At 34.5% G+C, this 11,519-nt stretch overlaps 1 long non-coding RNA gene across 1 annotated transcript; it reads left to right on the top strand.

The window, feature by feature from the left end:
• Nucleotides 1–2,318: 2,318 nt before the first annotated feature.
• LOC140003063 (uncharacterized) lies at nucleotides 2,319–10,945 on the top strand. The gene is made up of 4 exons (XR_011811012.1): nucleotides 2,319–2,433; nucleotides 3,679–3,837; nucleotides 7,848–8,008; nucleotides 9,897–10,945. It is a non-coding gene; the product is annotated as an uncharacterized lncRNA (long non-coding RNA).
• Nucleotides 10,946–11,519: the final 574 nt, after the last annotated feature.

Here is an 11,519-nt window from a genome sequence, read left to right as displayed (position 1 = left end):
AGATGGCACACCAGCTCTAAGTTCAGGTACAAGGTCCCTGATTTGACAATCCTACCACTTGTGACAAACTAGAAATACTGGACATCTGCTTCTCATAAGTTTAAATGAAAATTTCCACAAATAAGTCATACTAGATCAACAAAAACTAGCCTGATTGGGTTGTTTCAACATTTCACTATACAGTGGAATTCATCCAGCGTTTAACTCACAGAGCTGGTAATTTTGTATATTTCCCAGGATTTCTCATTAGGAAACCTTATTTTAGCACATTTCTAATTTTGCTAGATTTAATGTTGTTTGTTTTTCTTAGAGAGGGATTCCATGAGCTTTTTGGATCTTGTTTTTATTGCTAAAATTTATGAAAATGCATCAGTTTCTAACTAGTTAAGGAAATAAAGGAAAAGGTTTTTCTTCAAAGGTAAATATTTCTATTGACCCTCCCTGGAAAAACCTTGGTGCCACTGTATTTGGAAGAGGGGTTGAAAATGTGGCAGGAAGCATGCCTTGAGTTTCTTTTCCAGTCCAAAGAAATGTAACATATGCATTTGTAAAATATGCAAGTTATGCATTCTCAGATGTTTTTCAGTTTTATTCTTTAAATATCACTTCTGCACTAGACAGTCTTCTGTCCAACCCTAAGTGGTTTTATTACTTTTGTTTACCAGTCTGCAGTAACTGCAGAGTATGATTGATACTGAAATAGGGACACTGGCTTTCCCGTGCATTCGGTTATTTCAGTTAGTCCAGTGAATGTTCTTTGTAAATCTGGTTTTCATCTGTGTTGATGAAAGTATGAGGTACCAATCCATAGTCATAGAAAACTGCAGTAGATAACTGTGCTATGGATCTAAAGGTTTCATCTCTTATTACATATATCGGTCACTTAGATCATGCCACATAATGGATTTAAAAAAAAAAAAAATTCCTAAAAGTTTGAAAGTGATTTTGCATACAAATATCTTGGATGTGATATATTCTGGTGTTATCTCGGGCATTATATAATCCTGTAAACACCTCAGTTCCCAAGTACTATTCTCCTTTAAAACAATATGTCAGTTTCTTATAATGTGCTTTAACTTGTTATTCTGTACAGTATACTTTTTGTCGCAGTGTTATCAAGTTTCTCTTTTGAGAGAAGTGGAGAAAAACAAAATAAAACTTCAGGGAGATGGGAGCCATCTGCCACTGTTCCAAAGAACACCAAGGGGATTTCATCACTTTTCTGTTTTTCAACCAATGGCAGATTGTGCTAAGTCAGGCACGTATTAATTTAAGAAATGCCAGTGTTACTGATTCATAAAGCTTTCTAAAAAATTGACTGGCCCATATTGCTTCAGAAAACATTTTCAGTGATCTATCTGAAGCAAACCATATGGACATTTCAGCTGATCAGATAGGAATCAAAAATAAACATTTGGGCAGCACACTATAAAAGCAGTTTGCCCAAATAAATACGGAGATAATTATTGACAATTACTAGAGCTGGTCAAGAACAGAATTTTATATTTTGGAAAAAACTTTTTTTCCTGCATTTATCGAAAATGGAAAAATTACAAAATGAAATAAAACCAGAATCAATCAAAATCTTTCATCTCAATACACAAAAACAGTTCTGGTTTGTTTTGAACTTTCTTGATTTTCCAATGATACAGTTTTGTTAATATTCATTATAATATTAACATATTTATATCTAATATATTCCTAAAGTATATATCCAACGTATTTATATTGGATATTAATTTTTCCATGTTGGAGAAGTTAGCTTAGGTGGCTTAGGGTTTCATCACAAGGATTTTGTGATGCCATGCTTCTTTCAAAATTACTTTTTTAGACTAGCTGTGGTCCGCCTAATGCATAAATAAATAAATAATTCTGCCTCTTAGACTTGATACCTTTGTGAAGGTGCCATTTATTCTCCACTTAATTATTTCCCTTTAAAAACTGAGAATCTTTCACAAATTTTCATGAATTAAAAGCATGAGGCTAATAGGGTTTTCTGTGTATCTGATGCAGTCCCCTCCTTCCATAGACATAGCATCATGTAATACTGTTATAAACTTTAAAGGGAGCAAAGCTTTTTCTCCTTGCTATTCCTATAGGAATGCACTTACAGAACTTGCGTGTTAAAACATCTCACAGTTTCCAGGCTAAATTTATTGATTGCCAATTAAGAACCATTTGCTATTATGCTCACATTTTCTTTTAGTTCACATAGCTATCTTACGTGTTGAGCCTTCCTGCAGACATCCAGGATTCTTCTGGCCTTTTTCTTGCTAGACTGAACAAGCTCTCTGTCCTCTGCTTATGATGCTTCATTTCGGATAATGCCAGCAGCCTTACGCTTCACTTATTTCACTATGAATTCAAATTGAACATGGATGAACATAATAGTGGTAGTACACTTATTCACTGCATATACTGAAGATGTTGCAGGTATGTTTGCTTTTACTGACAATAAAAGCTGCTCTGTATAATTAAGGTAGAAAACAGCTTTTCACTCTTCACTGGTTTTAATATTAGTTAGAGGACCTCTTGTTGGAATGTTTAACTATAGGCTTCTAAAGTTATGAGAGTTCCTTAAGACTGCTTTAAATAGTTGCTTAAAAATGTATCTAAAAACAAATGAAAGGTATGGCTGCATAGTAAAGATGCATGAGATTATGTTTCCTGTATTGAAATCCATTGTTTCAGTGGAAGATTCCTAAAAATTCTACTACAAGAATTGATGTTAGTGAACAAGCGTTGTTCGTCCAAATGAAAGCTCAGGTGGAAGTGAAAGCCAAGCAAAATCCTTTTCTTTTCGTGCATCATCACCATCCATAAATATTCCATAAGCTCAGTTAGAGCCTAAGCTACACCTGTAAAGTTCATTTTGCAGTGAGGTTGCAGAACTATAAATAAGGACAGGAATGATTCTGCAATTGGTAATCCAGGTCAGATTCTCAGTGGGTATAAATCATCAGACATTACCAACTTCAGTGGAGCTCTTCTTATTCTTAATACCTGCCATGCAGTTTATATGCCTGCCAATGTTTGGTGAGAGAAAAGAGAACATAGCTCACTTTCTCATAGGCTCTTCAAGGCTCATGCAATAAAATAATGTATTGTTTTGACATTAAAGTAAAGAGATGAGATTTGGAATACAAAGCAGAGATAAGAGCAGCTGAGTAGGAAGGTGACATTCCAACAAGATCATTTTTTCTGGTGGCTCTGTATTTGCAAATTTTGATATATTATGATCTAAAGTAGATGGCTAAAGTTATCAATGCAGGATAAATTCTGCACTGCCATTGTCAGAGCAGTTATTTATGTGCCAACAAGATGCTATAACATAGAATATCAATCACAGAGTAGAATAGCTGCCAATTCTAGTCTTCATTTTTCTGTATTTTATGGAACCACTAATTCTATTCTACTTCTAGCTGAATTTCTGTGTTACTGGATTAGCATAGCTGCAATCTTGTGCTTTGTGTATGCCATATATTTGAATGAGTATATGCTGCAAACATATTATTCCTATGAAAATAAGTTTGTGATTCTGTAGAACACATTCAAAGATGAGTTGTTGGATTATAACGCTTTGTAAAACTTGCAGTATAAAAGCATAGCCAGAGCTACTCTACGCTGATTTGATTCCATATGCTAGTTTCTCCTCAGTGAGCATATCTTCCTTCTTAGGTTTCCGTCCAGCTGACAGGGATGGAACTTCCAATGCTACTTCCTTTCTACTACCTCACTGTGAGACTGAATCCTTCGTTCCTGGGTGGCAGCAGGAACCTTCTGTAAAAAACAGAGGTTTTTGTTCTCCAGCAATGAAAAAAACTGTACATAAGCTAGGTATATAATTCCATTTTTATCCGGGCATCATAGTTTTAGCAAATCAGTCTTTGAAGTATCATCAGAAGGGAAAAAAATGTCAAAGTCCAGCTCTCATAATCATTTTTTCAGTTCTCAATTAAAATTAACATTTGCCTTTCCCTCGTGAAGCTCTTTTTTATTTATTCAAGTTATTCTTGGGAATTTGATATCATTGCTGATCTTACAAAAAAAAAAAAAAATCTTTGTAAAAAGTAATTGAATCTATTGTTTTTGTTTTAAGTATAGTTTTATTTTTACAGGATTCACAGTCTTCACAGTCTTAAGGTGCAAGTATATCTTTGCACTGAAAAAAAAAAAGCAGAGTGCATTTACTATACACTTTTAGGCAATATAAGACCAAAAGCATGTACCAGATATACTTTGAAATGAAAGCTTCTATGTGCACACACATCAGTTATATGGGATTCCAAGATCTGAACTTCATGTGGTCTTAATGCCCAACTATTCCTGAGCCTCAGCAATTATGACCAAACAATACATGACTATTCATGGAAAACAGGTTCTTACGTCTGTTAAAGGAATGTAAGGGCATGTGTAGAACTACCTCAGAATAGTAATTGAGATAATGACATATAAAAGTTTATCTTATTAAGGGCTACTGGAAGACTCTTCCAACCTAGAAATTCTGTGATTCTGTGATTCTGTGACTCAGGTGGGCTTCCACTTTAAATCAAATCCAAGGAAATGAGTTGATCACTTCCTGAAAAGGTTAATCACCCAAGTCATTTGTACTTCCTTCCCCTTGAGGGGGAAACACAAACATTAATAATTCCTTCTGTTAACTACTTGTTCAGTATCGTTTAAATCCTTTCAACTTGCTGTGCCTATGAAAAGTACTACATCAGCAACACTGGAGAGTAACTACAGGTTTTTTTTCCACAGTATCAGGTACAATATGGACTGCTGCACAGTAAGCTTCTGTAAGAACCATATGGCTGATTTAGAGGAGGTCATATAAATTCCTAATTAAACATACCAAAATTCAGTGAGAGACTAGGCTATGTTGCTCTTTGAAAGCACTATAAATCAGTGTACCCTTTTGTAGATTTTATTAAAGTCTAATAAATAAAAATAATCTGAAGCAAGTACGGTGCTAGAAGTGCTTCTTGCCAAAGTGAGAATAAACTATACAATTACCAAATCAGGGTAAGAATATTTTTGTATGTTAATATTGCATTATAAGCAGAGCATGATATTAGTCAAGGTGCCAGATGAATATAATCAATATTGAAACTTTTATGTAGAAGGGCAAGAATGTATTCCATTTACTTTTAAATGAAACTAAAGAATTTGATTAGAAGTCATGTTTCCAGATTATTACCTAATATCTCGAGGCTCAGACAAATGGTCACATTATCCACCTCAACGCTTAAACTGTAGAATCTGTCTAAAGTGTAAACTTTAGCTCTCAGAGAATTAGAAAGGAAATACACTTTAACTGTTAATATTACAAAACTAGAAGATGAGAAAGATGCAAAACAGTAAGTTTTAGGGGAATAATTAGTTACAAATATAGGTGAGGTAAAGGCAAATATGATACTTGATGATCCTTAAGGGTCCCTTCCAACTCAGGATATTCTATGATTCTATGATACAAGAGTGGATAGAGTTAAGGCATTTCAGGAATGTGGGTGCTTTTATTAAAGCTTAATGTTGGACATGAAGAGCTGGAGGATAAGATAAAACACAAAGTTCAACCTGCAAATGAGAAAATGTGATGTGTAACAGGGATTTATGGCAGAATAATTATCCTTGTACCTCACTTGAAAAATATTTAAAAGCTGGATGTTTCCTGGGTTTTTGACTTTTAGTCTTTCCATAGTAGCTGTTAAGCCTGGAGAGCAACATCTTATTGAATTGCTGAGAAAACTTGTTTACTTAATTTTTATCATAGCTTTTAACAAACTTCCAAAAAATTGAATGGGAAACATGGCTTAGTATCCAGTCATGTGATTCAATCACACCAAAATAAAATTTATGCTGACATCATCATACAAAAAATTCACTTTAAGCTATATATATATATATATATATATGTATTTTTTTTTTCGAAATGGCCACATGCCATGAAATTCTCACATAGTCAGAAATGAAAAAGCAGTTCCTACTTCTTAGTCTGAGTCAGAAGCCTAGGGTATCACCCTGCTTTTTTAATGCAGATGCAGGTGCCAACCTATGTGAAGTCTCAGTACAAAGCCAGCTGGCACCAGACACTTGTTGACCTGCAGACCTGAGCTGGGAACTACAGGAGTCAGATCCAGAAAAATCAAAGTATTCAGTTTTAAAAGAACTTTAATGAAAATGAATCACAAACCAAATGGTGCACTATAAATATTTCAAGAAAGAAATACATAAGTAGTAAAATTTTATGTTCCATTAGGAAAGAAAAGATACTTACTGCTGGAATCCTAATAAACCTTACAGTGTGAAGAAGTACTAAAACATGGAACAGCCTGTTGGGGCTAAATTATCTTTGTGCTTTAGATGTTAGATCAAGGGAATGCTTGTCTTTGTGTATCTATCTGTTTTGAAGATGGGTCCCTTTGCAAAAGTGTGAAAGTTCCTGTTATTTATTACATAGTAATAGAGTCATAAAATAGTTTGGGTTGGAAGGGACCTTTAAAGATTAGATTGGGTGTTGGACTATACAGTCACTGGCATAAAGGGTGTCCTTTTACAAATACATTAAGTGGATGCACTAAATTTACTATCTTGTTTCTAAGCAGAGGTGATCTTTGTGCTCTGCAAAAAGATCTATGTTTTTCCTGTTTCCTGCTAATTTTACAGTTGGAAAAGTCTTTTTGCTCTGTTTTTACAGCAAGTTGCATAGCACAGTTTTGGTCAGTGACCAGAGCTCCTAGTTGCTGCTGAAAGTCCGTATACTTAATCCTCTTCTTATAAGTTAGCTCCGTAATAAGTTGACAGTATTTTTTTTACTTTTTTTAGTAAATCAAACTGCATATTTATCACTAACAATGATAATAGTCATAATGAAATCTCAAAAATCTTTTCTCTGACCTCCTTGTTGGAGGTTTGAAAGTTGCAGAGTCCTACTAATAGGCAGATATAGTCAGAAATATATTATTGTCTCTAATTTTTGGCTAAAAAATATATATTTTGAAAATACAATGAACTTTTGCTAGAGAGGTGATTGTTAATATCAAGTGTTAAATTTTTAATTGCAATAATCAAATGCTTTGGCCTAGAAAAAAGTTTAACTCAGTAGTAAGAGCCCTTAAAATGTATTTATTTGAAACACATGGATTTTTTTTTTTTTGACAAAAGTACTTTTCAACAGAATTTCAGAATAAAAATGGAATTTTATCTAGTGATAGTGAATGAACAAGACTTTTAAGGTAATAGAGAACAGAAAAGCAATGTCTTTTCTGGTCATTTTCTTATTTTAAGAGAGTGATTTTAAAAAACTATGGGCTCTCAACAAAAACAAATTTTCGTTCTTAACAGGTAGCTGGAAGAATTAAAAGAAAGCATAGTAAATCTGACCATTTCCCTGTTAATTTTCTTCCATTTCAGAATCTGACTCTGTTCAATCACTGAAGTTTTTTTTAATTGAAGTTATTTGAAAGAAATGAAAAGAATTAGATATTGCAGATAGTGTTGCAGAAGTAGCACAAGATTTTTTGGGGGGACAGTGGCTGAAGAAAATAAACTGCGCACATAATTTTATATGTCCGTAGTGGTATTTGAACTTGGTATTTCAGATGCTGTGTAGATAAAACACTACATCACAGGTAGAACACAACGTTAATAGAAACAAGGTATTTTCTTAAATCTTCCTCCATAAGTGTCACCTGTGTTCTCTCTGCATGTGAACAGACAGAGGGAGAGGGAGACTGGGAGAAACTGGTCAACAAAATATCTTTCTGTTCCTGCCATTCTGTCCTGACCTGACTTACTGTTGCACTTGAACATCAAATAGTCATGTCTGTGTATCACATGCTCCTTAGAAATGATACTCTGAAAATAAAACTAGACTCTGGAGAAAGAAGAGAACAGAACTGGAGAAAACTGAGGAAAACAGAACTGATTTGGGAGGGAGGAATCTGTCAAACAATATGACATCCAAATAAAGAAGGAAATGTGCGAGTTACAAAATGGATGATGAGGGGTGAGTACAGATGTCCTGCAAGCACAACTTGTGGTAACGATGTAGCCTTTCTTTGTTAGCCTTCTTTGGTCATAATAATATATATATGTGTGTGTGTATATATATATATATATATATATGTATGTATAAAATCCTATTATAAAAGTTAAGGAATCAGAGAATGAAAGAGATGGGAAAGACCATGTGTTCATGTTGTGCACCTCCGTGCCTATAGAGTTACTCCCTGTTATGCACCTATCTGAATTCTTATCTAAACAATTGTGCAGTAGTCATCCATGTGTCCCATATTGCTTAGGAGGAAACCATTCTATTCTAGAGTGAAAATAATTCTGATTTTTCTTCATGGTCTCTGTTTTAATATATCACTTATCTCATTTCCATTGTCACAGTATGTACTTCCTCATATTCATGTGAATTATATTTTTCTCTTTGCTTCATGAATCATAGTTGTATGTGTGGATCATATTAGCCAGTGAGAGCCTGGTACTGAATGGACTGCATGAAACTAAGAGGCTTGTGATTAATTTAGAAATCAGAGTTCAAATTTTATTGGAATTCATCAGCTGTTTTCATTGCATGGGAAAGACAGCAAGGCAGATGGGTATCTGCATTGTTCTTTGTGTTCAGTTGTTTTATTGTAAGTTATTATATTACATAAACTAATTTAAAATTGATTTTGCTCTTTGTAGAGCTAAGTGGATAGTAACTCTGGTTTATTAGATAGGTACTTAACACAATTAATGCAACGTCAGTAATTCTACATGGCCATGATTAAATGTCTTAAAATTTTCATCTCAACCCCACTATAATTAGCAGTGGGTGCAAGGCTCTCTACTTACTTATTTTTTTGTGACAAAATACAGATTGTAGAAAATAGTTTAAGATTTCTGTCTTTGTAAACTGTAGCCTCAATTTCTAAAGTGTAAAATCTCTAAAAATGATACAAAGTGGGGTTCTTAGTCAAAGATCTAGGTGAATTGCTGATATGAAATGCATTCATAGCTCAAGTCTATCCCTTACCATGTGTCTAAAGGGGAAAAAAAATAATGTAACACAGGAAGGAAAGGCAGACATTTTTTAAATGACAGACTTTATTGTGAACCTGTAGAATAATTACTAAACTACTGTTTTTTTTTTGTTTGTTTTTTAAAAGACAATTACAAATTTGTTTCCTGTTAAAGAAGGATAATATATTTTTATTACTGCTGAACTGAGTACAGCTAAATGGGTTTTGCTGAATCAGTAAGATTCAATATTCTAACTGTTGTGTTCTAAAGTAGTCTCTTTGCTTATGGGAAAAGCAAATGATAATATCTTCTAAGATAAGAAAGTTCTCTTTTTGTAGTATGAAGTAAAATAGCATTTGGCTTTATGATATATCACAAGAATCTCCCTCTTGTGTTTTGGTATTTTTGAAGCATTTGGATTAAAGAAAGTACAATCAAGAAAAGAATGTTTAATCCAAAAGGAAAATGTGTTTTGCAGAGAAAGGTCAAATGAAATTCTTTATGAGTCACTTTTTTAATGCAGCAGAATGTCTGAGATTTAGAGGAAAATCTTTACACTTTCTTGAAGAGAGAGAAGCAAATTAAAACATTATTATAGTACTTGAAGCTTTATATTAGAAGAGGAGCCACTGTTTTCAGTGCCTTGTAAGGCATTACACAACAGTTCACAGTCTATGTAGCCGTAAGATATAATAGTGTGGAGAGGACTGGGCACACGCTGATTTTCCTGGTTTCACTTGATAAGGTAGTCCCCATTCAGTGGGTTATACTACTGCTTACATGGGAGTTAATGCATGGGAAGTGGGACAGAAGGAATGACTACCTTTAAAACTACCTTTATACCTAACTATAACTACCTTTTCTGCTCTTACTGCACGAAGCTTCTTCAGAGTGGAAGCACAGAGCGTAAGAGCAGCTGTATTTTGGACATACTGCAGTGATGGAAGATGAATTTTACCATGAGGTTTGTAGTATATTTGAGTGCTGACGATATCACTGAAACTGTTGTGTGCCATATTGTGCATGTCTGTGTGTGTAAAATTGTGATTAGGATCCACAGGCTCCTAAGCAACTCAAAGCAGTGTGGTTAGGAATATGATATGAATATTGGGTTTGGGCATTGGGGATAGGATTCATCTCACTCTGCACTAAGGGGATTCACCTTTCCTTAATTTTGATGCTTAAAATGTAGAAGTTCGTGTCTGACCAGTATGTCTAGGTTCCCATGTCAATAAAATGAATCAGTTTATTCAGTGGAACCAAGACAGTTACCAAGCTAATTAGAGGTACCTGCTTTTATTATTTGGGTTGACAATAACCTTCTAAATGCTGTTGACTGGAGCCTAGCTGTTGCCCAAATGTAGCTGGGTGAGCTGAAACATTCTTGGAATCCATATTATGAGCAGTGTGTCATCTTGTGCTACCTCTTCCCCATTTTCTTAAATACTTGAATAAACTGTCTGAGCTGCACATCATTGAAACAGGGATGCAGTAGTAAACTGTAGCCTTTGAATTCTACAATCAGCTTCTTCTGCGAGTCAGCCAAGAATATAAATTACATTGACAATGTCTTTTCTTAGCAAAAGACTACCGAAGTTCAGATCTGTGGTTTTTTTTGGCAAGAATTTCTTCTGAGTTACAAGGACATTTTGAGTAACAGGGAGATACCTGAGACTACCTATAGCCAGTTACTATGAAGAAAAAGGACTATAGAATATTTTCATTGGACAATTATAGCTTTTTAATTAAGGTGGTAAGGGATGTTGAGGAGAGGCAACTCCAACCCAACATTGCCTAGCAGAATAATTTTCAGGTCTGAAACAGCCTCAGAAGAGAGCTCCACACAGGTAATGCCTAGAAATATGAAACAGTCATGGAACTTTGCTGGTGTTTCAAGCATGTTTGAACAATAATGAACACAGCAGTCAAACACCAAACATTCACAGTTGGTGCCCTGTAGTAACCCATTTTATCCAAAGCAGAAGAATAGAATTCTACCACCTATTCTACCCGTTTTTTTGTTGAATACTTAAGAGTAGGAGTCAGAAAGTTGTATTTATGAAAGACATCTGTTCAAATAGCTTGTCACAATTTGCAAATTCGAGCAAAATACTATACTTACAACACATAATGTTTTCTTTGTAACAAGCAAACATTTAACATGCACTGAGATCAGAGCCTCAGACTAACTAATTCAGTTAACTAAATCATTCAGTTTTCACTCAAACTCAGCAACTACAGTCTGACTTCTTTGAAAACTCCCTAATTCATAGGATACCTACATGACCCTAACGTGCAAGTGTGTTCTGCTCTCTGGACTGTAGGTTTAGCTCCATCATTGCTACCCAATTTTCTAACAGAAATTAGAAATTTCAGAGAAAATGCAGAGAGATTAGTTGTTATAAGAGAAATAAGTTTATCAGGTGGAAGCTTTTTTACTGGAAGCTCCTTCACTGACCTACCAAGGATAAGTCTGCATCACAAAGCACATCTTCTGACAGTAA

Source organism: Anas platyrhynchos, chromosome 8 (genome assembly GCF_047663525.1).
Source record: "Anas platyrhynchos isolate ZD024472 breed Pekin duck chromosome 8, IASCAAS_PekinDuck_T2T, whole genome shotgun sequence".
Lineage (NCBI taxonomy): Eukaryota > Metazoa > Chordata > Aves > Anseriformes > Anatidae > Anas > Anas platyrhynchos.
Note: the sequence above shows the minus strand (reverse complement) of the source record. Positions and strands in the feature narration are given on the sequence as shown.